Below are 23,553 nucleotides of genomic sequence, written 5' to 3'. Positions count from 1 at the left end.
CGTGAAATTTCTATTGATTTATTTAGTATCTACTCTCCTAAGTACTGTCCTAAAGAGTAGGATATATTAGTGAATAAAAACAGAACAAAATCTCTGCCCAGTGGGGGACTTGACTTGCATTTTATCTTTTTTATTTGTCCTTCTTATTAGAAAAAAAAAATTTCATGATAGTACCAAAGGGGGACCTCCCTGGTGGCACAAGGGGTTAAGATACAGCACTATGAAGCAATCCACAGCCACTGCAGCATGAGTTTGATCCCTGGCCAGGGAGGTGACCCACATGGCACAGCAGACCTCACCTGACTCGCCTGGTGCTCCCCTCAGCAGTGTATTTCAGTCGATCTGCCCGTTCTGCTCCCCATTCTGTCTCTAGTGAGTCCTCTCACCCTCTCCCCCCAACACCTCTGGCCTGTACCCCAGTTCTTATATTCAGACAAGCAGCTATAAGTAATTCTCATTTACCTTTGGTACTATCTTTTTTTTTTTTAAGATTTATTTGTTTAATCAGCTTTACCTTCTTTGTTATGATTCATGGGAACACCAACAACACTTGAAAGTATACATGAACTTATAGAAATTGTCCTAAATCTTGACACTGCAAAGTAAGTGTTGGACCATCGATAAAACTTATGAGATCATCTGATCTGAAGTGCCTACATGAAAAATTTTGATGTCTGTCTCATTTGGCTATGTATCCAGTATTCAGAAGGCATCTGCTATTCAGTCTCAATAGAGTGTATTTAAAATGAGATGAATATTTGACTAGTACTAAAATGAGTAAGTTATAATGAAGTTCTATGAGAAATTAGAGTCAAGTTAGCAATTTAATAAGAAATTTAATGTTCTGAAAGGCAAGTTGATAAAGAGTCTGATCCAAGCCAAACATTTGGATGTCTTCAAAGCAGTGAATCAAGTTCAGTCTTTTTTGTCTCATCATGTTTTGCCTTTGACTGGCTGCTTTCCATCTAGGAACCTTATTTGTGTCACTGATCTTGGAAATAGAACATTTTATTATAAGTTATTAATGGAGTTTAAAGTCCTCAAAGGGGGCCTCCCCTGTGACACAGCGGTAGAGCACTGGGCTGCGAAGCTGCCCACAGACTCTGCAGCGCCAGTTTGATCCCCCGCCACCGGTGAGGGTCCCACATGGCGCGACAGACCTCTCCTGCTGCGCCCGCTGCTCCCCTCAGCAGTGTATTTCGTCAGTCTGTCTGTTCTGCTCCCCATTCTGGCTCTGGTGAATTCTCTCACCCTCCCGCACTTCTGACTGTACCCAGTGCTTGTATAAATAAATAAAATGAAAAATAAAAAAAATAAATAAAGTCCTCAAAGGATTGTACAATGTTGGTTTTTGAGGTGTAGAAGCAAAGCATACTAATAATAGGGCATGTGGCAGGGTGCTTTAACACTTGTATAAAAAAGGAGAAATAAGATCTACAATAAAAGTGCTTCTGAAACTAAAGATTAATAATGGCCAGGCATTTTGGTCACTATAGAAAAAGTAGGATTTTTGACAAGTCCTTTTTTATTCTTTTTTCCTTCCTGTTTTGTCTGTTCTCTTCTACTTCCTTTATTTCTTCCTCCTCCTTTTCATTCTTTTTTGTCTTCTTGTTTTCTCCTTTAAATTAAGGGATATGGGGGTGAAGTTTTTTTTAAAGATTTATTTATTTTTATACAAGAGCTGAGGTACAGGACAGGCACAGGAGGGTGAGAAGATTCACCAGCAACAGAGTGGGGAGCACAACAGGCAGACTGATGAAATACACTGCTGAGGGAAGTAGCGGGTGCTATAGGAGAGGTCTGCTGCACCATGTGGGTATCTCCCTGGCCAGCCAGGAATGGAATGAGTGTTGCAAAGGCTGCAGACAGCTTCACAGCACTGTGCTCAAACTGCTGCGCCACCAGGGAGGCCCCAGGGTGAAGATTTTGCATGTATTATACTTTGGGTCATTTTGGAGTACTCCTAAATGGGAAATGTGGCTTTTGTTATTCTTTGCAAGCTGCTTATGCTGTTGTGCCTAGATTCTAGATCCTACCGTCAGTGACAGTCAATTAAGGATGTTTATGTTTAAGAGCAGGACCACCAAGTACATGATTATCAGACTTTGCTCCCACTTTAGTCATATGTGGAGTTCTACAAATGGGGTCTAGTCAGAGAGCCTGCTGGGACTGGGGGTGAGGGTTCTCATTAAAGTGTTTATTTCTATGGTAACTGAATTTAGCGCCACTTTTGCAGCCTTGTTGTTTTGTGAATCAATTCTGTCTTTTGTAAAGTTTGAACTAATTGGTGCTACATATGGATAATTTAAGATTCAATATAAAGAGCATATGTCACTATAGGAAAAAAATATAAAAACTGCTTGGGGAAGTTTTTACAAGGGTTTTAACTGAAATTGGGGTAAATATCATAAGCTCCCTACCTAAAAAAACAGGGGTACTGAACTCAAATTTCCCGAGACTATCATTTCTGATTTCCAAAATTAGGTACTACTAGAACTTTCTATCATCCAGTTTTTTTTTTTTTATAAGGTACTACCAGTAGTTACCTGTTGTATCATTTATCTCATTATATTTTACCTTTTTTCTCTTAGTGAAGGATTTATCTTTGAATGCCTTTGGATTTATTGAGGAATAAATGGGGGTGTCTCTAGGTGATCTATCAGTAACCAGATGTTCAGAGAATCCAGATCCATGTGGAAATATTTCCATGCTCATGTCAATTAAAGTTTTCTAAGAGTCTCCTAGCTTGATGACTCTCTTCTACATTATACAGGGTGTGAAGGGGCTACAGCTTCTGAAGTGGGGCAAGAGAGTTTGGAGAGTCCTCAAATTAGGATTTTCACAAAAATTGGTCAGATTCTTCTGTTATCACAGCTTAAGTTTTCTAGTTAAAGTGATATTAGTGTCTACTAATAAACCTTGTTTATATGAATGTAGCCATTAGATGATTACCTTCATGAGGACTGTAAGTAAGATTTTTTGCTCAACTCATGGTGTCTGCCAGGTGCTTCCTATTAATAGGACAATAGAAGAGCCTCTTACATATTTAAATCTGTCATGAATCCAAAAGCATATTTTAGGGGATTTGAAATAGATTCATAATCTGAATGAAGCAAATTAGTGCTGTGCTGATTTTAACACTGAGAATGTTTTGGTTCAGTGATGTTTCTACATATATGCTAGACTATAGAAAATTAAAGAATCAAAGTGATACGTAATTGATTATAGGCCTATGCATACACTATAGAAAATACACTGTGATGTTAATATATAGTGGGATTATTGATAATTACCATTATTTTTATTTTCTAAATTGCATATAATAAGAATATATCGCATAAAATTAAAACATTTAAAATAACTACTTGGCTCATAGTGAAAACTGTTATCAAAAGAAAACAAAAATCTTTTAAAACTTTGGCTTTATCACAATCTAAGAAGAATATCTGAATTTCTTTTTAATCCTCATCAATTTTTAAATCCTGGATAAAGAATTTAAAGTCTGCCTTTAAAATTTTACACACACAAAAAAAAAGATTTAGAATTTTAGAGTGAACAGACATTATTACTTCCTGTGATTTTTCATCCCCTAAATCGAAAACCTCCAAAACCCTTGTGTCCCTGAGTCAGAGTTTCTGATGACTTAATTTTTCGGGAAATGTAGGGCAAAGGTTGATGATCAAAGGACATTTTCAGAAATCAAGTGAGGTCAGAGATCACTGAGTATATCTTTACCATCTGGGAGCCCAGAGCCAACAAAGACTGTCATTTTCTTGAAAACACAATTTACCTGGGGCTTTCAGAGTTCACTGAGGGTGACTTATAGCTTTAGGCATTTCAATTTTATTCCAGGTTAAGTAAAATTATTGTGTTATTTTTAATGATAAAATATATGTTTATTTTAGAGAACACAACCCGGGAAAAGAAAAAGATCTGTAAAATCAACACTATTACCCGTGAAGAAAAAAGGCTAACAGTTGTGTTTCCTTTCAGTATTTTTCCATGTCTATTTTTGCTCAATGCACAACTTAAATTTTTACTTTGCTTCCTAAACCAATAAATTTAAATTGTTGGTTCACAAATGGGAAAGTAGAGTGGAAAACCCAGTCATCTGGGAACAGAGAGCCATGGATTCAATTGTCAGTGTCCCTTGTTTGAAGGTATAAGTGTATTTGGCAGTTTCTTTGGATAGTTGGGAGGATGGAGTGGTAGATCAGAATGATTTGGAGAAAAAAAAAATCACCTGATAAGTGTGTTAAAATACAACTGTGACTTCAGTCTCAGATATTCTTATTCAGTGATCTTAAGACCCAAGAATCTGTATTTTCAGTAAGTACCCCAGTGATTATGTTGCCAGAAATTATGGGACCACCCACTGAAAATCAGTGAATTAGATCACACTTTTTCCAGAACTTGCTAGGTAGGAGTTGGAAAAGTCCATCGATCATAGAGGATGTGCAGGACACAAAAATTGCCAGCCCTGCCTTTCGTGAGTCTAAGAAACCCAGGACAAGTGGTTCCCTGCATAGCTGATGGAGGGACCACAGCTGTACTCTGTAGGTGCTCAGCCTTTAGCACCCAGCACATATCATGCATTTTTTAAGCTTCATGACATACTTTCCATCTTTTCCCTTCACACATGCTTCCCATCACCGCTCATACTGGAAACTAGTTCCCTTGACCCCTTTCCAAGTATCTTACTACTTTTCTATACTTCAAATCCTGATTTTCAGCATTCCCAAACAGTATCTTTCAACAATCACTTTTCCCAGTTCTGCAGTCTTTTCTGTATTTCAAAGGTAATTCTTCTCACCCCTGTGTACTTATTTCTTTCATTAGGTTTCATTAGGTTTATAATATAGTTAGTTCTCTTACCACCCCCTCCTTATAAACTGAGTTATCCTACTGCAAGCACAGTCCTTGGCACAGAATTGCAATTAGCAAATAAATATACAGTCTTTTTTTTTTTTTTTTGCATGGGCGTAATTCACTTTATTTCCTGGTATAAACTCTTCTATGTGGTGGCGACAGCTGGCGCCTGGGTTCTCTGCACAGAGACTCTTGTGTGGGTCTTCACCAGGTGGTCAGTGAATTCCTGGTAAGGAGACTTGGTGAACACGGTCTCTTTCCAGAGGTCGGGGGTGAGATAGCTGTAGGTCTTGGAGATGGCATCAAAGGTGGCCTTGGCAAAATTGCCCAGGGTGGCGGTACTGCCCCTGGCCGAGGTGTAGCAGTCATCGATACCGGCCATCATCAACAGCTTCTTGGGCACAGGCGCAGATATGATGCCAGTGCCCCTGGGGGCGGGGATGAGGCGCACCAGCACAGAGCCACAGCGGGCAGTCACCTTGCAAGGGACGGTGTGGGGCTTGCCAATCTTGTTCCCCCAGTAGCCTCGCCGCACAGGGACGATGGAGAGCTTAGTCAGGATGATGGCACCGCGGATAGCAGTGGCTACCTCCTTGGAGCATTTAACGCCCAAACCGACATGTCCGTTGTAGTCCCCAATGGCCACAAACGCCTTGAATCTGGTCCGCTGCCCGGCGCGGGTCTGCTTCTGCACGGGCATGATCTTCAAAACCTCGTCCTTGAGGGACGGCCCCAGGAAAAAGTCAATGATCTCGGATTCCTTGATGGGCAAGGAGAAGAGGTGTATCTCCTCCAGCGACTTGATCTTCATGTCCTTGACCAGGCGGTCCAGCTTGGTGACGGGGATCCACTCCATGTCCTAGGCCTTGCCTCCGCGAGCTCCAAGGCCGCGGCCCCGGCCCCACCCCCGGCCGCGACCCCGGCCCCGACCCCGGCGCCGGGGTCCGCTGCTGAAGCCTCCGCGGAAGCCGCCACAGCCTCCCATTCCAGGGCCCCCCGGGCCTCCGGGCCCTCCCGCGGCACCGGCGTCGTCCGCCATTTGGTGTGTTCGCGGAGAAGAAGCAAATTATACAGTCTTCTTAAGGCTTGTATGTTTAAAAGGACAAAGTACATAGATACAGTATGGGTTTTCCCCTCTTGGTTAAGTTCTGTGTTTTTTTAGAAGCCAATATTTTGAAGTTTCTTCTCATTTCAGCAGCATTCATGGTAATTCATCTTTTCTGAAATAGCAGGAGTATGTCACTTTACTCTATTACACATACATCCTGAGGTAGGATTTCCTTTTAAATTTATTTCAATCAGTTGGCCTGATTTTCATCAGAGACTTCATTTTAAGTTCTTATGTTATCCTCTGATCAGAATAACTACTCTGTAAAGGAAAGGAATAAAATGTTCAATGAAGATAGTCATGTCTATTGACACTGTATTAAAATGCAAATGCAATGCAAACTGGAAGATGTTGAGTAACCAAATATTCTGGATCATTTCTGAGTCCAGGAGAAAAATTCAAATGACTCATTTTTCTATAGCCAGCATTTGCAAACCTCTATGTACATACCCTTTGAAAGAAAACAAGGAAACTGCAGAAGTGAACCAGAGGTTATTCATTTTTCATGCTTGGTAACTCAGTGAGAACACATACTGACATTTTCTAACCTTCAGTAATCCCCCTTCATCTGTAGTTTCACTTTCTGTGGTTGCAGTTAGCCATGTTTAATCATAGCTAAAAATATTATGTGTAGTAAGATTTTTTGAGAAAGAGCAACTGTGCACATTCATGTAAATTTTACTACAATATAAAGTTATACTTATTCTGGCTTACTACTAGGGTCAGTATTATTCTCTTACTGTGCCTGATTTGTAAGTTAAGGTTTATCCATATATATATGCAAAAATATATATATGAAAAAACAGTGTCTGTAGGGTTCAGTACTATCCAAGACTTCAGGTATCCCCTGAGGGTCATGGAATGTATTTCTTGTGGATAAGTGGGGCCGCTGTATTTTCATAAGTAAAATTTCACTGAAAAATGTATTATGAAAATTATTTCTGAACCATCTTGGATTTCATGAAGAGCCCAGCACCACTTCCTTAGTACCAAGGTGCCTTCATATTCTGTCATACCTGTCAGTAGACCTTAAATGTTCCCTGTTTTCTTCATGATGGTGGATATGGTCACTGAGGATTCTTTTACCCTAAAACAAGGTAGAAATGTATACAGAATTCATCCAGCTCCTTGCTTCTCTCTTATATTGTAGAAATTGGATATAAAATTGTGTAATTTAAGAATTTCCGTGTTAACCCTTCTCGCTATGTGATCTGGCCCAGCCCCAATTATCACTCTGATTTCATATCTGACATTTCTCCTTTGCCTTATTCCATCCTAGCTTCTTTTATCTTCTTGCTGTTCCTAAACCACCAAATACACTCCTGACTCAGGGTAATTGACCTTACTCTCATCTGTGCTTACAATTCTTGTTTCCCTTACACTCTCATAGACCATCCCTCACTTCTTTTGGTTCTTTATTCAAATGTCAGCTAATCAAATAGGCTGCAGTGTCTATTACTGTATTATACTTTTATACTTTAATAGACAGTAATAGAGTATATTTTTCATAACACTTACCACCTACTGACACATTATGTATTTGATTATTTTATGTCCATTCCTATGAGCCTGAGTATATGCTAATATGAGTATAATGACTTTTTCTGATTTTCTTTTACTTCTCCTACCCTTACACCTAAAATAGTGCCTGCACACAATATGGGCTCAAAAAATATTTGTTAAATAAAAGAATGATAACCATGGGGAACTCGTGAGGCAATTTTTGAAAAGGCTAAGTGACAAAAGTTCCGAGATTCTTAAATAGCATTTGAAATATAGTTCCTGACCTTTATACCGTTGGAGACAATTATTAGAACCAGTGGTGTTTATAGACTCAGCTTTCATTTCTGAGACGAATTCCACCATTATTCTCTCCTCTTTTGCGTCCTTGACTTTAAATAGAACTCCATTCTCAGTAGGAATGTAGATTTGTAAGTGTCAGGAAATTATGTGTAAAAATGGCATCATAAGTACATACTATTTTATAACCTCATGCTATAAAAGACTAATTCACTGTTACCCTTCTCTGTCAAAAAAAATAGCCTTCGTAGTATGATTTTGAAGTATGAAATAAGGATAAATTCACAATGATTAAACATTTTAGTTGTGTCCATTTTTTTGTCTTCTAAACTATACTGAGATGACTATTCCCGTGGAGAAATTTGAAAATTCATCCAGAGATACTTTTATTGGATAATTTCCTAGGTGTTAATTGTTATCTTAAAAAGCCTGGCTTTTTTTTTTTTTAACAGCTTTTAAACCATATTTCCAAATTCCCTTCCAAAAAGGCTGTAGCAAATTGCCAGCAATGCAAGAGAATGACTATTTATGGTGTCTGTATTAGTTAGGGTTCTTCAGAGAAACAGAACCAATAAGATAAAAGAGGAGATTTATTATGAGGAATTGGCTCACATAATTATGAAGACTGAAATGTCCCACAAATTGCAATCTATAAACTAGAAATCCAGGGAAACTGGTGATGTAATTCAGTCTGAATCTAAGCCCTCAGACTAGGGATGCTGATGATTGTAAATCCCAGTCTGAGAGCAGGAGAGGATATGAAATATCCCAGCACAGACAAAAAGAAGATTGTTGCTTTTTCTTCCTTTCTGTTCTAGTCAGGTCCTCACCAGGTGGGATGATACCCACACTGGGGGAGGCAGTCTAGGAGTCCATGCAAGTGTGAACCTCATCCAGAAGCAGCCTCACACACACACCCAGAAGTAGCATTTAACCAGATATCTGGACATCCCTGATCCAGTCACGTTGACATAATATTTGATATCACAAATCCACCCTTTGTCCACTTGGCACTCATGTGCATTTGCTTAAATCATACTTAATCTTCAAACAAAATCAATAGCAAGATGGTAATTCCACTTACCATGATACAACTATCCTGCATACAACCCCAAAGTCAACACATTTTGTTACATGATAAGAAAATGAAAGAGAAGAGATATTTGACACACACGAACACAAGCATGTTGAGACAAAATGAGGAATGTTCACATCAATTACAGTCCTCATTTTTATAAATGCTCATATGGTTGTAGCTGATCTATACAACTACCTTCATTCACAGAAATACAAAAATATTTCAGCAAGTGGTAATTTTATTTTGGTGCAATGATGAGTCTAGTCTATTTTTGACATTATTTAGTCTTAACAAATCACAAGTGACACTTATTGCATTCAAAATTATTTATATGTCTGTTTCTTAACTTTATAATTAATTTAATTTATAATGTAATTTCCATTGTCTGTCATTTCCTAAACTAGTATCACATCACACCACTTACTACTATATTTTTTACCCTTTTGGGCAGATAACCATATGTCTTTTCAACATTTTTTTGATTCATCTCACACAACTGTTCTTTCAGGTGAACTTTATGATTGTTCTGACACAATCCCCAAATTCTTGTTGGAATGGCCTTCAATAAAATCACCTTAATTGAAAAATAGAGTCCATGCTAATAACATTATACTTTCTAATAAAAGCAAATAGTAATTGAAGAACATTTAATTTTGTGTTCTTGATTCCAAGTTGTGAACATTTAAAATCAGCTTAGCAACAAATTCTCAATTTTGTCAGTTCCTTTGCTATCATGATATCAAATAACTGTGTATGTGGATTTTGATATAAAGTATACATATTACTTTTATAGGTATTTAATCATACTTAATTGTCACAAGTATTTAGGATGTTTCTTTTAAATACAAGTGGCTAATTTTGTTGTTTTGAAAACAATGAAGGGCCAAATCAAGTTATGAGGAAACTTTATCCTAGGAATATTTGAACACACATTCATAGATGAAAAACTCCATTATGTGAAGATGTCATTGTTATTTTGGTAAATTAATTTAGAAATGTATTGCAATAAGTACCCTTCAGGTACTTTTTTGACTTTCCAAAATTATTTTTTAAATTTGGGAGTAAATTAAGGAAATTAAATAGAAAATGAAGGATTATTTACCTAATCATTTTTAAATTATTAGTGAATAATTGTTAGATTAATCAGTGGAACCAAAGGAAGTAACTATACAAAGACATTTGTTAAGTGTTGAGATTTTCTTATGCCATAAACACACAATTGAGATGGGAATCTCTTTAGAGAGATTCTCTTTAGAGAGAAGCAATGGGATTAGGCAAAAATTATTACCAATTTAATGAGGCATCTCGTGCTACTACAATAAATAGGATTAAGCAAAAGTTGTTTTCTAACTTTTATTAAGCTAAGATACACATTAAAATATGTTAGTAAGAACATTATGAATTTCAAAATGAATAGGGAAGGTGCTCAGAATGAAATTAGGCTTTGAGGTGGCAAAAATTACATGATTTTTGTTTTTTCAGCTTCTAGGGAAGTACCAGGTTGAAGAATCCTAACCTCCTATTTCTTTATCTTTACTGCCCACTCCCTCTTTATTTTAAAGTCCCCTTAGGAAAGTAAAATCCCTTTAGTAAAGATCTTAAATATGTCAGTAAGTACATTCACTAAAATTTAGTGTTGGAAAAGTGTTTAACTATTTTGAAGAAGAGGCCCTTATATAATAGTCCTATTTAAGCTTCAATATAAATATTTTAATATATTTTTAATTTTTTATTTTTATATTCGCCATACAATTGCAACCCCCTTATTTTGACCCCATTCTCTCCTTTCCCCGCCCCCCCCCCATAGTGTGTCTCTGGTTCATAGTTGTTGATTTTGATTTTTTCTTTCTTATAGTTATTCTTTTTCCTGGTCCCTTATTTAGGTTTTTCTAGATTCCTCCTATGAGTGAGACCATCCGGTATTTTTCTTTTTCTTTCTGGCTTATTTCGCTGAGCATGATCCCTTCCAGCTCTAACCATGTTGCTGCAAATTGCATGTGTTTATCTTTTTTGATTGCTGAGTAATATTCCATTGTGTATATGTACCACATCTTCTTGATCTAGTCATCTATTTTTGGGCATTTGGGTTATTTCCGAAGTTTAGCTATTGCAAATAGTGCTGCTATAAACATAGAGGTGCAGGTGCTCTTTTGAATTAATGTTTCTGTGTCCTTTGGGTAAATTCCTAGGAGTGGAATTGCTGGATCATATGGAAGCTCTATCTTTAGTTGGTTGAGGAATCTCCACACAGCTTTCCATACTGGTTCAGTGTAAATATTACTTAAATATATCAAAAGTTGGGCCTTCCCTGGTGGCGCAGGTGGTTGAGCTCCGCACTGTGAAGCTGTCTGGAGGGTTCTATCCCGGCCAGCTGGCGAGGGTCTCACATGATGCGGCAGACGTCTCCTGTCATGCCCGCTGCTCACCTCAGCAGTGTATTTCGTCAGTCTGCCTATTCTGTTCCCCGCTCTGTCTCCGGTGAATCCTATCAACCTCCTGCGCATCCAGCCTATACCCCGGTTCTTGTATAAAATAAATAAATAAATCTTTAAAAAATGCATTTAAAAAAATAAATGTATCAAAAGTCATAAAGCAAAAGAAAACACAATGCATCTATATTAGAAATATCAGTGGTTATTTTATTTACCTAAGAGGGGAAATAGAGAGCCATAGATACAATTTGTGTAAACTACTCTAAAAATTTCAGGCTTTATCTTAAAATAAGTAAATTTTATCACTTCATAGTATAAAACATCTTTATGCAAGAAAAATATAATAAGACCAGCAGAAAATATTGGGAAAATATTTACAATATGAAGAGAGACTAAAGCATAAAAATAGGTTACTTACACATTTGGTCATCTTAATCTTAACCCAGAGATTCTTAATGGTCTCCCAAAGGAAGCATGATTTAGAGTTTGGATTCAATAGCCTAACCAGTTTGCCAGGAAAATAGTCCAAATTTCCCCCTTAGGGGCATTCCTGAGCATCCCAAAATATCAATAAACAAAGCAAATGGAAATAGATGAAGACCAACACCCTGGTAGAAAATCTATAATACAACATGGAAAAACAAGTCACAGTATATAGTTGTCCTATAAGTATTATGAAAACATCCCCACTTTACACTTAAAAAAGTCTTTATAAATTATATACCATGTTTTATCTATCAGTTGTGTGCTCCTAGTGCAACTACATATTAGTAAAACCTGCCACAGTAGCATCTTAGCAGAAAGTGTCAAAACTTTCAAATTGTAACTTACACATTGATTGGTGGATAATTCCAATTTGAGAATTTTATCATTAGGAAGTCACCAGACATGTGTAAATGTGTAACATGATTTATGTACAAGATATGAATAGAGTTCTTGAATCAGAAAATTAGAAGGGTAACCTAACTGTCCAATTATAAGTTAATAGTTGCATAATTTAATCTATGGAATAATCTTATTGTCAAATACTATGTAATCATTAAAATACTGTTTTCAGAGAATATTGACTATTATAGAGAATTGCTCATGAAATAATTTCAATGAATAGAAATAAGTGATAAATATACATATGTGTGTACATGGAAAGGAGTGCATGAAATATTTATGATAGTTTCTATGAGGTCTTGTCATTATGGATAATTTTTATTTTCCCCTTTATATTTTTCTTTAATTGTCAGTGTTTTTCTATAAACTTGCAATCTACTTTTAACAAAAAAGCATTAAATTTTGTTTTAAAACCAAATAGCTTCAGGGGAAAAAGGAATCTGTGAAACACTATTAATGCATTTTACTTCAATATAAATTACATTTTGATAAAGATTTTTTTTTGCTTTTAATTCCAAACTTGTGCTGTAAATCTACCTTTGTGAAATAAAATTGTCAGATTTTGGAAGTGGCACTTTAGTGCTTGTTATTCTATTGGGATATTTTACCAGACTAACCCTCAGCTCAAACTAGTAGAGATTGATGGGCACATATGTTGAGTAATGCACACTGATTTTTCACAGGAATGGAAGCATTTGTAGAGATTGATAGAGCAATTCTTTTTAGGCAATATACACTTCGTTTTTCTTGACACTAAAAAAATAAACAACAGTTTTCTTGTATTGATCTTTTCACTTTTCTTTGTTTTGGGCTAAAAGGAAAGCATGTCTTTTGAATTTACATGTCTATAAAATAGTGCTCTGGATGAAGCAAACATGTAAAGTATAAATGGAAAATCTCTGAATAAAAAGTCCTTCGTTATATGAATAACCCCAAAGAAAACATTTAATTATATTATACCTTACATTTTGCATTTTGAAAATTAAAATAATATTTACACTATCAATGTGGCTTTAAATTTTATGTCTCAAAGAAACTTCACTTCTGTACTTCCAGGAGGCTTTGCAGTAGTCCTGCCCTCTTTCATCCACAGTAGCACCACAGAGATACTCTACATCACTAATCTGATAGGTTTATCTTCTCCTTAGGAATCTTCAAAGTCTCATTGTTTTCAGAATAATTGTAAGATGTTAGCACTGCTTTGAAGAATTTACAACCTGCTACTCCTACCCACACATCTGTTCCTTCTCACTTTTCCACCCCTATTGTTTCTCAAGTTATGTTTCAACTATCAAGATTTTCCCAAAAAAGCTGTTTCCAAACTTCTTTTGTCTGTTGCCTTCTTTTGTCTGTTCCTTCTGTATCAAGTGCATTGTCCACAGCTTCTCTGCCTAGCAAGAAAAGAGTTTCATCCTATAAAAATCACTGATATGATTGTGTGGGGTGAAACATTGCCTTTTTACCCCAAAATAAGTTCTTCCTTCCTCTTCCCTCCCCTAACACCTCCAGCCTTGGGTGGCTGCTTTACTGAAATGACAATGGGTGCCTTTTTTAATTATAAGCATGTGGAATTCCCTTGCCCAGCTCAACATTCTCCTTGGAAGGGAGGTCAGGGACTACATAGAGGATGAAATCCCTGGTGACAGTTTATTTTTTCCAACCTTAATCTGCAACTTTAATAAATACATTCCTTTTACTTCACTATTTCTTGAAATTCCAGGACTCTGATAAATGTAAATCAGCCCTCCTCACTAGAAGACATTTGAGGAAACTACTAGACTAATAAAGCTAACATTTTTAAGCATTTACTATATGCCAGGCATTTGTCTAAGTGCTTTACATGTATTAATACACTTAATCCTATGGTAACTCCTTGAGATGGATATCATTAGCAGAGATATGAAAATTCTGACATAGTTCATAAAACATATATATATAAACCAATATACATATTTGTATATGTATGTCTTACAAGTAAGTAGCAGAGCTGAGATTCAAACCCAGGCAATATAATTTCAGCCTCTACAGTTTTCTGTCAATCATAGTCAAGGGTACATTGTCCCTGGTCCTCAGAACTATTGTTGCCTCCTCCAGTTATTAGTCTCCACACTAACTTATGGGGCTTACGATCAGCACTAACTATACAATCTGCTTTCTGAAGTTGTTCCCTTTCAAGTTGTTTCCCTTTCTGGAAAAAAAAAAATCCCAAGTTCATTTGACCTTGTGACCTTATGCTCTTGTTTGTCTCGGTTCTTGCTCTTCTTTCTTTCACTCATTTTTGTACACTGCTGCCAATTAATATCAAAATATACAAATTTGATCATGTTACTCCCCAGAAAAACTCTTTTAAATATCACCCCATTGCCTCTGGGATAGTATCCAAAAACTGACTACCATAATAGAGAGCTCTGAAACTCTGGTGACCCACCAGAATTAACCTCCTCCAGAGGCAACGCGGTAAGCTTTTGCATCCCTAAATGAATAAATCAGACAAATCTGGCTGTCCCTGTTAATACTTTTGGGTGGAGGAGTCCTTTGGAAGAAGGCTATTTCTTGGAGGAGACTCAGCTTTGAGGCTGCAGCAGGTGACACTCCTGGCAGCTGAGTGTTTCGTTCTTACAAGGGTAATCTGAGTGGTGCATCACCCCATCCTCAACACTCTATCCTTATGATCTAGAATTGTGCCACAGTTGATAATTTCTGGGTTTTATTTCCTACTGTATTATGAAGGCTTTAGACTGGCCATTGCCCATCACAGGACTATAATTTAAATATCCCTTTGTTTGTAAACCTTTCTGTATCTTGCCTTTCTCCACTTTTCTCTGATGCAGAATTAGCCTTTCTCTTTTCCATGTCCCCTCATTACTTTTTTCATACCTCTTCTAGTACTTATCCTCATTGTGTAATGATTCATATTTATATGTCTGCCTTCCCTTCCTAGAATGTTAACACCTTAAGTGTAGGGTACCTGTTTTTTCGTATTTGTAAACCATTTCAGTATCTGGCAGATAGTAGGTGCTGATAAATGTTTAATGAATGAACTAATAAATGTGGCTTAATGCGGACTTTCTCTGCCTCTTCATCAATTGGTGGAACAGACAGAACAGCCAACCGCATGCACGAAAGCCATCAAGCATGTCCTACGAAAGTGACTGAGTGTGTATCAGAAGGCGGTAAAGTAAACAATATCTCAAGGGTCACAGCTGTTTCACTCTGCCTTTCAGCCAAGAAATGCCATGATTTACTCTCTGTTCTTGCCAAGAATAAAGAAATAAAGTCAAACAAAAAGTGAAGGAGTGAGGAATTACTCAGCTTGGATGGACAGGTCAATCTGCTTGTCCACCTGTGGTCAAGCAAGCATGATTAAAGAATAATATACCTTCCCCTTCTATCTCCACCTCACAGTCTTTATTCTTTAACAAGAATGAAGGACCTTTCAATGAGAAATGTAGTTCCAATCCTGACATCACTAACAATGTCAGTTTTATAACAGATGACATAGGGTATCCTCAACTTTGCAGGGACTGTATCAAAATATCTGCATCAAATATACCCCTTCTTGCCCCAACCTGCTAAACTGCAAGAGGGCTCCTGTAGAATACTTATTTCCTGGGGATATTAGGAGAATTTAGCAGACTAGGAATTTAGCAGACACATGGTATATGCTTAATAAACACTTTTTTGTTGTCTTTATATTTCTCTCAGGTTCAAGTTCAGTTGTAAGCCATTTATTCACATGGACGGTTTAGAGGAACAAGGTCAATGTGGAAGTTAATATGTGTTTTATTTTGGAAATTTTACATTTCTTAAAATAACATGAATATAGTAAAAGTTAAAACAGTATGAAGCAATACTTAATAAAAGAAAATGTTTTTGCATTCATATCCCCAAACCTTTTGTAAACACAATTATTCTAAACTACAGGCTGAAATTATTTTTCCCAACAGATGAATTTTAAACAGTATTTATAAGCATTGCCTAAGAAAGGTGAGGAATTTTATACTACTTCCCTCATATTTGTGTTATTTATATTTTGACTTACTTTTTGTTTCATTTATAGCTCGAGAGTAAAATAAATCTGTTTTTGTCACTATGTAGATTATTCATTGATACCTATTTAAATAATGAAATTACAGATTTGTAAGATCTTATATCCAATCATTTGTTGGTAAACTGACATTTGTAGGGGAGGGGGAGGTTGATTTGTAGGATTTGCCTGTCTTTGTGGATGATTTCAAGCTACCTACCAGACTTTACAACATTTCATTCTATAATTTTAATCATATTCCATGATTTTTCATGATTTGACATTTTAAATATTTATTTTTGAAAATTTATTTTGATTGCATTGTTTTTATTGAGGTAACATTGATGTACAGTTCCAGAAATGAATTAGGGGTATACGCTCATAGTCTTTCAGATATCTGTCACCACACCACATCCACCACCAAGGCACCAAGTCCTCTACCCTAGTCTGTCAGGCCTCTTCACACTTTGCCTCCCAAACTTCCTCTCTTCTGGTAACTTCAATTTTCAGTCAGATTTCTAGGTTTTGTTCTTGAATTGATTTTGTCTGACCCTTTGTTTGTTTCGTTATATTCCGCATGTAAGTTAAATCATCCAGTATTTTTTTCTCCTTCTGAGTTATTTGTCTTAGCATAATCCTCTCCAGTTCTATTCATGATATCACAAATGGCAAGCTTTCATATTTTAGAAATAAATCAGTCTATCAATCTGAAGGAGAACATGACTCTCTCAAAATTCAAGAAAGAAAATACAAGGTAACTTTTACATAGTTTTGATCACAGAAACATGCTGTTTTTATTTTGCAAAACATGGGAGGTTATCTAGGATTCTTAGCTGCCATCAAAAAGAGAACAGAGACAGCTAGTTATTTGCTAACCTATTAAAATAACTTCACAAGAAGTAGACAGGAATATGACCTAAAATCCCAGCAGGAATTTGAGTGGTTTGAAACAAAGGGGAGACAGGTTTCTGGTTTCATGTAAATGGCTTCATATAAAATCAAGCCTTCCTGCCTGAGAAATCATTGGCAACTGCAGACCTGTTTCTCTCCAAGTATGTGTAAATAATAAGATGAAAAATTACATATCTTCTTTTGACTTATTTTTGTACTAGTTCCCATCATTTACTGGACTAATAGACCTTTTTGTGATGATTAAAACGTTTCATTTCCTCAGTCCTCAATTTTATTTATTTGTTTACTTCCATTCATTTGTTCATTCATTGATTCAACAGCAGCCACTAGCCACACATGACTATTGACCACTTGAAAGGTGGTTTGTGCAACTAGAAAAGGAAATATTTTACTTTATGTAATTTTAATTCCATTTAAATTTAAAAACCACAGGTGGCAAGTGAATAAGTACTGGTAGTATATTTGGTAAAGAAGCCATGAACTAAGGGAAGATAAAGATTCCTCCACTGGGCATTCTATAGTTTGGTCTGAGAATGGAGCAATCTGCTCCTTTACTCCTCCATCCCCAGGGTGTCTAGGTTGCACAATTGGGAGGAAACAAGAGAGTCAACAATTTGAGAACATTAAACCTGTGCTGGAGACTAAATGTTCTAAGGATGAAAATCAAATTAGAGTTTTTCATTCTCTTTATTGCTTAAAATGATGAGACATTTTATTTTGGCTCTATTTTGGCTATGATGTTCTTGCATATATTGCTTTATTATTTCTGGAGATTCTAAACACTTTTACTTTACCTTGTAGTCAGAAGAACTATATGCCTTTAAACTATTTAGAGCTTCCAGTTGCTTTTTTTAATGCTATATGTTTAATAGAATCCATTTTTCATCAAGACACTATTCTCAGGACCGTATGAATCCCTACACTAATTTAGGACTTGTGTTTTCTTTACCTGTTAAACAGCTAGCATCTTGAGTTATCTTGTCATATTCTTGAGTTAATCCATTCATGAATTCAATAAATATTTTTGGAACGCCTACTAAATGCCATATATTGGCAGTATCACTGAGAAATCAGTGGTGAGCAAAACTTAGTGCTTGCACTCAAGAAGTTTACATTTCAGTATGCGCTTGGGGGAGAAAGGGATGCACCAAACAAAGAAAGAAAAATAATACACCAGATAGTGAAAATAAAGCTGTACAGTAATATGACAATTAGAGCAGAGACCCAAAGAAGAAAGAAGTCAGGTGAATATTGGGTGAAAAACAAGCAGAGGGAGCATCAAGTACACATATTCCCAGATGAGACAGCTTGGGGTGATGAGTTGACTTCTTTATTCATGAGCCAAATTTGTCAATCTGTCTGAATTTGTGTAAATGGATAACATAAGCAGGATACATTAAAGAAGGCTTTAATCTGTGGTTTAGAAAATTCTTGGTCTGTCCTCCTCGTTTACTACTAAACTATGTCCTGAAGACTCTTTGAGAAAGCTGTAGAATGTAAGACCAGATGCAAACTTTCAATGAGAAGTTCTTTGTTCTGTGGTTGCAAGATAGAAATTAGATACAGTTTCCATAACAAAAAGATGCAAAATTTTATTATAGCATGAGTATTATAACCAAGTATCCATTCATTCAAAAATATGAAGAGAGACATCTATTCCAAACTTTTTGCTAAATGCTGGAGATACCTCCCTTGTATGTAATTCATAGTCTAGTAGGAGACACAGTTAAAATACATGTATTATTATATATTACAGTATTATGTATATGTATTATTACATGTATATACAGTATACATATGTATATTAGATATAACATGCTTTGACAATTATGTGTAACATATATAAATATATATATCATATATAGCCATTGCATAGTAGATCTAATCACCAGATAATAAGGAAAAATAATTGCTAGCTATATAAAGCCAGTAACAGAAGCATAGTGATGACACTAAAATACAGAAGAAAGGTTAATTGACTGCATAGTCAAGAAGGTTGTCAAAAGGTACTCCTGTTTTCTGTCTAACAGGCAGAGAAGTTCTTCCATGTAAAAAATAAATAAAAGAATAAATTGGGGAAAAAAAGGTACTCCTGATTATAGAAGAATGAGTAGGACCCTGCGGGTAGGATCTAGCTGGCAACTAAAGCAGGAGAATGTGCTTACCTCCAGATGTTTGGATTTGGTTTTCTTATCCTGAAGAGATTCAGAAATCAGATCCTGTCACATCCTAGATTATATTTGCTATTCCACTTCACAAAGCCCTTGCATTTGCCTTTTGTACCCAAAACGCTTTCTTAGCTTTACTTTCTTTCTTTTTTTATAAGCTGCAGTCATTTTCTTACCCATAGCACAACCTGTGGTGTTGATGGGGAAGGTGGATTTACTTACCTCTTATTTTTATTTATTTATGTTTTTCTGTTCACCAGACATGGGTGGTGATAAAGATAATATCGATTTAAGCCCTGCTAAGACTGCTGTGGAGAAGTCATTATTTTGCTGTTAAAAGGGGGGAGGAGAACTACGGCTTTGGGGAATAGCTTACAAATACATTTCCCAAATCAGACATCTCCACCTTCTATTTTTTAGGAGAGAAGTTAGAAAGGAGGGCATGATCTCAGACAAACTCACTTTAAACTATAAAATTCTCCTGTTGCAATAAACATAAACCTACTGGAGACTGGAGTGATTATTTCTGGTCAGAGAGAAAAGGCAGCATTTCATTTTAAAATGAGTATTGATTTTTTTCCTAATATGAACTAAACATGCATACTTTGGACAATGCAGAAAATTACAAAGAGAAAAGCAAAAATACCTGGTAATTCATCCTTCCAGGTTAGTTACATAGACAATATGTGGAATATTTCCTTAAAGTCTTTCTCCTAATTATATGGCATTATATTTGGAAGATAAAATAATTTCAAGCTTTTGCATTACAGTATTTTAATAGAGTTCAATTCCATCAAAAACTTTCTTTTACTTTTTATTTCACATGCACAAATTATCTTCCTGTTTTGGGGTTTGCTAAGCAAAAACCAGTAGCTTTCTCTCACTTTTCAATGAATTCCTTCACTATTTTCCAAGTAACTTTCTTCCATCCTTCTCTTCTTTCCGAATATGTGATCATAAACTTCAGGTGTCAGCGTTACCTCAATTTAGTTGAAACATTCCTCTAGTACAAGGGTTTTTTCCATCAAACAATATTAAGCATAACATAAATAGTTGATATTTGAACTTGACCCAGTTGGTCGTCCTTGAACTATAAGATCACTTAATGAGAACAAGGACATGAAAGGCTTTTAGATGTTTATATTCCACAGGTATATATATAGTACCAATTATTTAAATCTGAGGTAACCTTACACTTTTAGTTCAAAGCTTGGGTGAATATTCAGGTGCACCTCAGTGGGACATTATCTTTTATAGAAATCAAAGTAGAAAAGAAAAAATAGCGAGCCTTGGAAATACAGAAGTACACGAAATAGGAGAATTCCAGAAAAGCTGCAAATGCTTCAAGTAAAAAGTCCTCAGTAAATTAGAGTAAAACATTATTTTTCTATTGTGATCAGGTGTATGTGTGTGTGTGTGTGTGTGTGTGTATGTGAGTGAGAGAGAGAGAGAAATATTGAGATTGTGGGGACTGGAGGCTCCATTGCCTCCTGAACCTCCCAGCCCGCCTGCCTTGCCTGCCTGTCTGGCCTACCAGCCCACTGGTCTGCCTTTTGCACCTGATTCCATGCTGTAGCATTAAAGACTTGTAAAATCTACCAAGTGCTTTACATGTCTGCCTGATCCACAGTGAACCTGCCAGGTCTGGGATGCTTGCACAAAACCATGTTAATCTGAGCTAGTGAAAACTATGTTTAGAATAATTTCCTAACTAGTAATAGTTTTAAGAACATGAGATTGTAGTGCAGAACCACATTTTCTCTTGAGCAATGGATCTCAACCCTGACAACAGTTAAGATTTCCTGAGATACCAGTTAAGATTTCCATGAGATACCATCTTACACCAGTGAGAATGGCACATATTAAAAAAACTAGCAACAACAAATGTTGGCGAGGGTGTGGAGAAAAAGGAACTCTTCTGCACTGTTGGTGGGAGTGCAAACTGGTCCAACCACTATGGATAGCTGTGTGGAGATTTCTGGACCTACTAAACATAGAACTTCCATATGATCCAGCAATTCCACTCCTAGGTATTTACCCAAAAGACACAGAAACATCAATTCCAAAGAGCACCTGCACCCCTATGTTTACAGCAGCACTGTTTACAATAGCTAAGCTTTGGAAACAACCCAAATGCCCAAAAATAGATGACTGGATCAAGAAGATGTGGTACATATATACCATGGAATATTACTCAGCATTCAAAAAAGATAAACACATGCAATTTGCAGCAACATGGATGGCGCTGGAAGGGATCATGCTCAGCGAAATAAGCCAAAAAAAAAAAGAAAAATACCGGATGGTCTCACTCATAACAGGAATCTAGAAAACTTAAATAAGGGACCAGGAAAATGAATAACTTTAAGAAAGTGAAAATCAAAATCAACAAAAAACTATGAACCAGAGACACTTTTAGGGGGGCGGGGGCGGGAGGGGAGGGATTGGGGTCAGAATGGGGGGGCTGCAATTGTATGGGGAATATAACAATAAAATTTATTATTTAAAAAAAAAAGGGCAGAATGTTCGAAAGGAATTAAGTTCATTACTTATTTCTAGTAGACATAAAGAAAATAGACAACTAGGAAAAAAAAAAAAAAAAGATTTCCTGAGGCATTTTCAATAGAACCGATTCCTGGTTCTCACTTCTCAGAAATCTTGACTTAATCAGTCTGGCTAGAGCCCAGATCTGGGGATATTTAAATGACTCTCTGGGTGATTTTAATATGCATGCAAGATAAAGAATTTCTGACTTAGAGTGATTTTCTCATTTTCAATATGGCTCCAGCAGAATCCCAGGTAAAATTGTATCCACCAAGACCACAATACCAAAATGGAAAGCATATTCCAGGAAAACCCTCTCTATGAGTCAGGATCAGAAAGAACTGCTGTGGGGTTTTTCCTGAAATTTTATTTGTGGCTTTCTAAAATTGAATGTTGGATTAAAAAATACAAAGCAAAGCAAATCTCAGCCTATGTTTTTGATGTTTTTTAAAAAGTTGGCCTTGGATTTTTTTTTTTCCCTATGAAGAACAGGGGACAGAGAAAAAGTAATATTCTTATATAGTTTTGTTTTGCTCGTTTAGTTCCCATTACTGGATCTTAAAATAAATATACTGGATCATGGCCAGTAATATTTTAAATGAAATAAAACAAAATAGAGACTATAGGAGGAGAGACTATAGGAGTGCATTGTATATAACAAGAACAGGTATTATTTCATGAAAGTTCAGTCTCAGTTATATGTTTACATGTCTGCACACACATACAAATGTGTGTATACTTTGCACAATGTAAAATGTCATGATAAAAAATTGTATGTCAATATTCTAGAGGGTATGAAACATTTGAAATAAAAGGGGCAAGGAATAATGGGATAAGGGAAAGAGTACTGGGCTTGGAGTGAATATATATCTATTCTAGGATTGGTTCTACTACCTACTTTGAGCCTCTAGTTATACATTTGTTTGGTAGAGAGATATTATTTTCTATACCTACCTCATAAAATTATTTTGGGAACTAATGATAAACAGGAGGATGATTACTAATTGGCTATGCAGCAGTCACTGTGTATCTTCTATATGTTAAATTTTTGTGAGCACGAGAACATTCGACTAGGTACAGTCTGGAAAATTTATTGCTTTAAAATTGTCATGTGCACTTTGATTTCATAGCCTTTGTGGTTTTATTGTTTTATTTCACCACAGAGAAAAAAATACAACCTTAGGGAGAGCAATAAAAGTCATTTGGGTTATAGGTAAGATTTTTTTTTAACACAGAGAAAAGAGATAGACTTAGAGTTTGATTTTATTTTGAATTACAGTGCCTGAATTTTTGAGAGATGGTTCCCTTGAATTGAGTTCCAAAAATATAGCTTTGAATATAAAGAGTAAAAGACTAAATGACTTGGTACTACTTTCTAATGTAAGAGCCAGTTTCTCATCTGTTAGGAGGTAGAGTTTGATGAAGGGGAGATAATGATTCAGGAAGTTGAGGTAGAAAAGCACTAGAGGCGTGTGTTGTTGTGGCTCTTTGAGAATTGAAGGCCAATGCTCTACTGCCTTTTCTGGATGAAGCATGAAGGAAAAATTAGCAACTCCAGTTGATACTCTCAAGAGTGATTCACCTTTCAAATGGTGGCCAGGGCAAAATTTTAACTTGATAGAAAAGCATGTACATCTAGTGTGGTGCATGGAAGTTGGAGTAACATGGCCTGAGTTAGTGATTTAAGGGATGGATTTGAGGGCAGTTTCACTGAATATCAAGCTCCTGAATAT

At 36.3% G+C, this 23,553-nt stretch overlaps 1 pseudogene; it reads right to left on the bottom strand.

Moving 5' to 3' along the window:
• Positions 1–4,966: 4,966 nt before the first annotated feature.
• LOC119230887 (40S ribosomal protein S2-like) lies at positions 4,967–5,908 on the bottom strand (annotated as a pseudogene).
• Between the last annotated feature and the right edge of the window lie 17,645 nt (positions 5,909–23,553).

The sequence above is a fragment of the Talpa occidentalis genome, unplaced genomic scaffold, assembly GCF_014898055.3.
Source record: "Talpa occidentalis isolate TD23 unplaced genomic scaffold, MPIMG_talOcc4v2.1 talOcc4.7, whole genome shotgun sequence".
Taxonomy (NCBI): Eukaryota; Metazoa; Chordata; class Mammalia; order Eulipotyphla; family Talpidae; genus Talpa; species Talpa occidentalis.
This window is presented reverse-complemented; position numbering and strand designations above follow the sequence as displayed.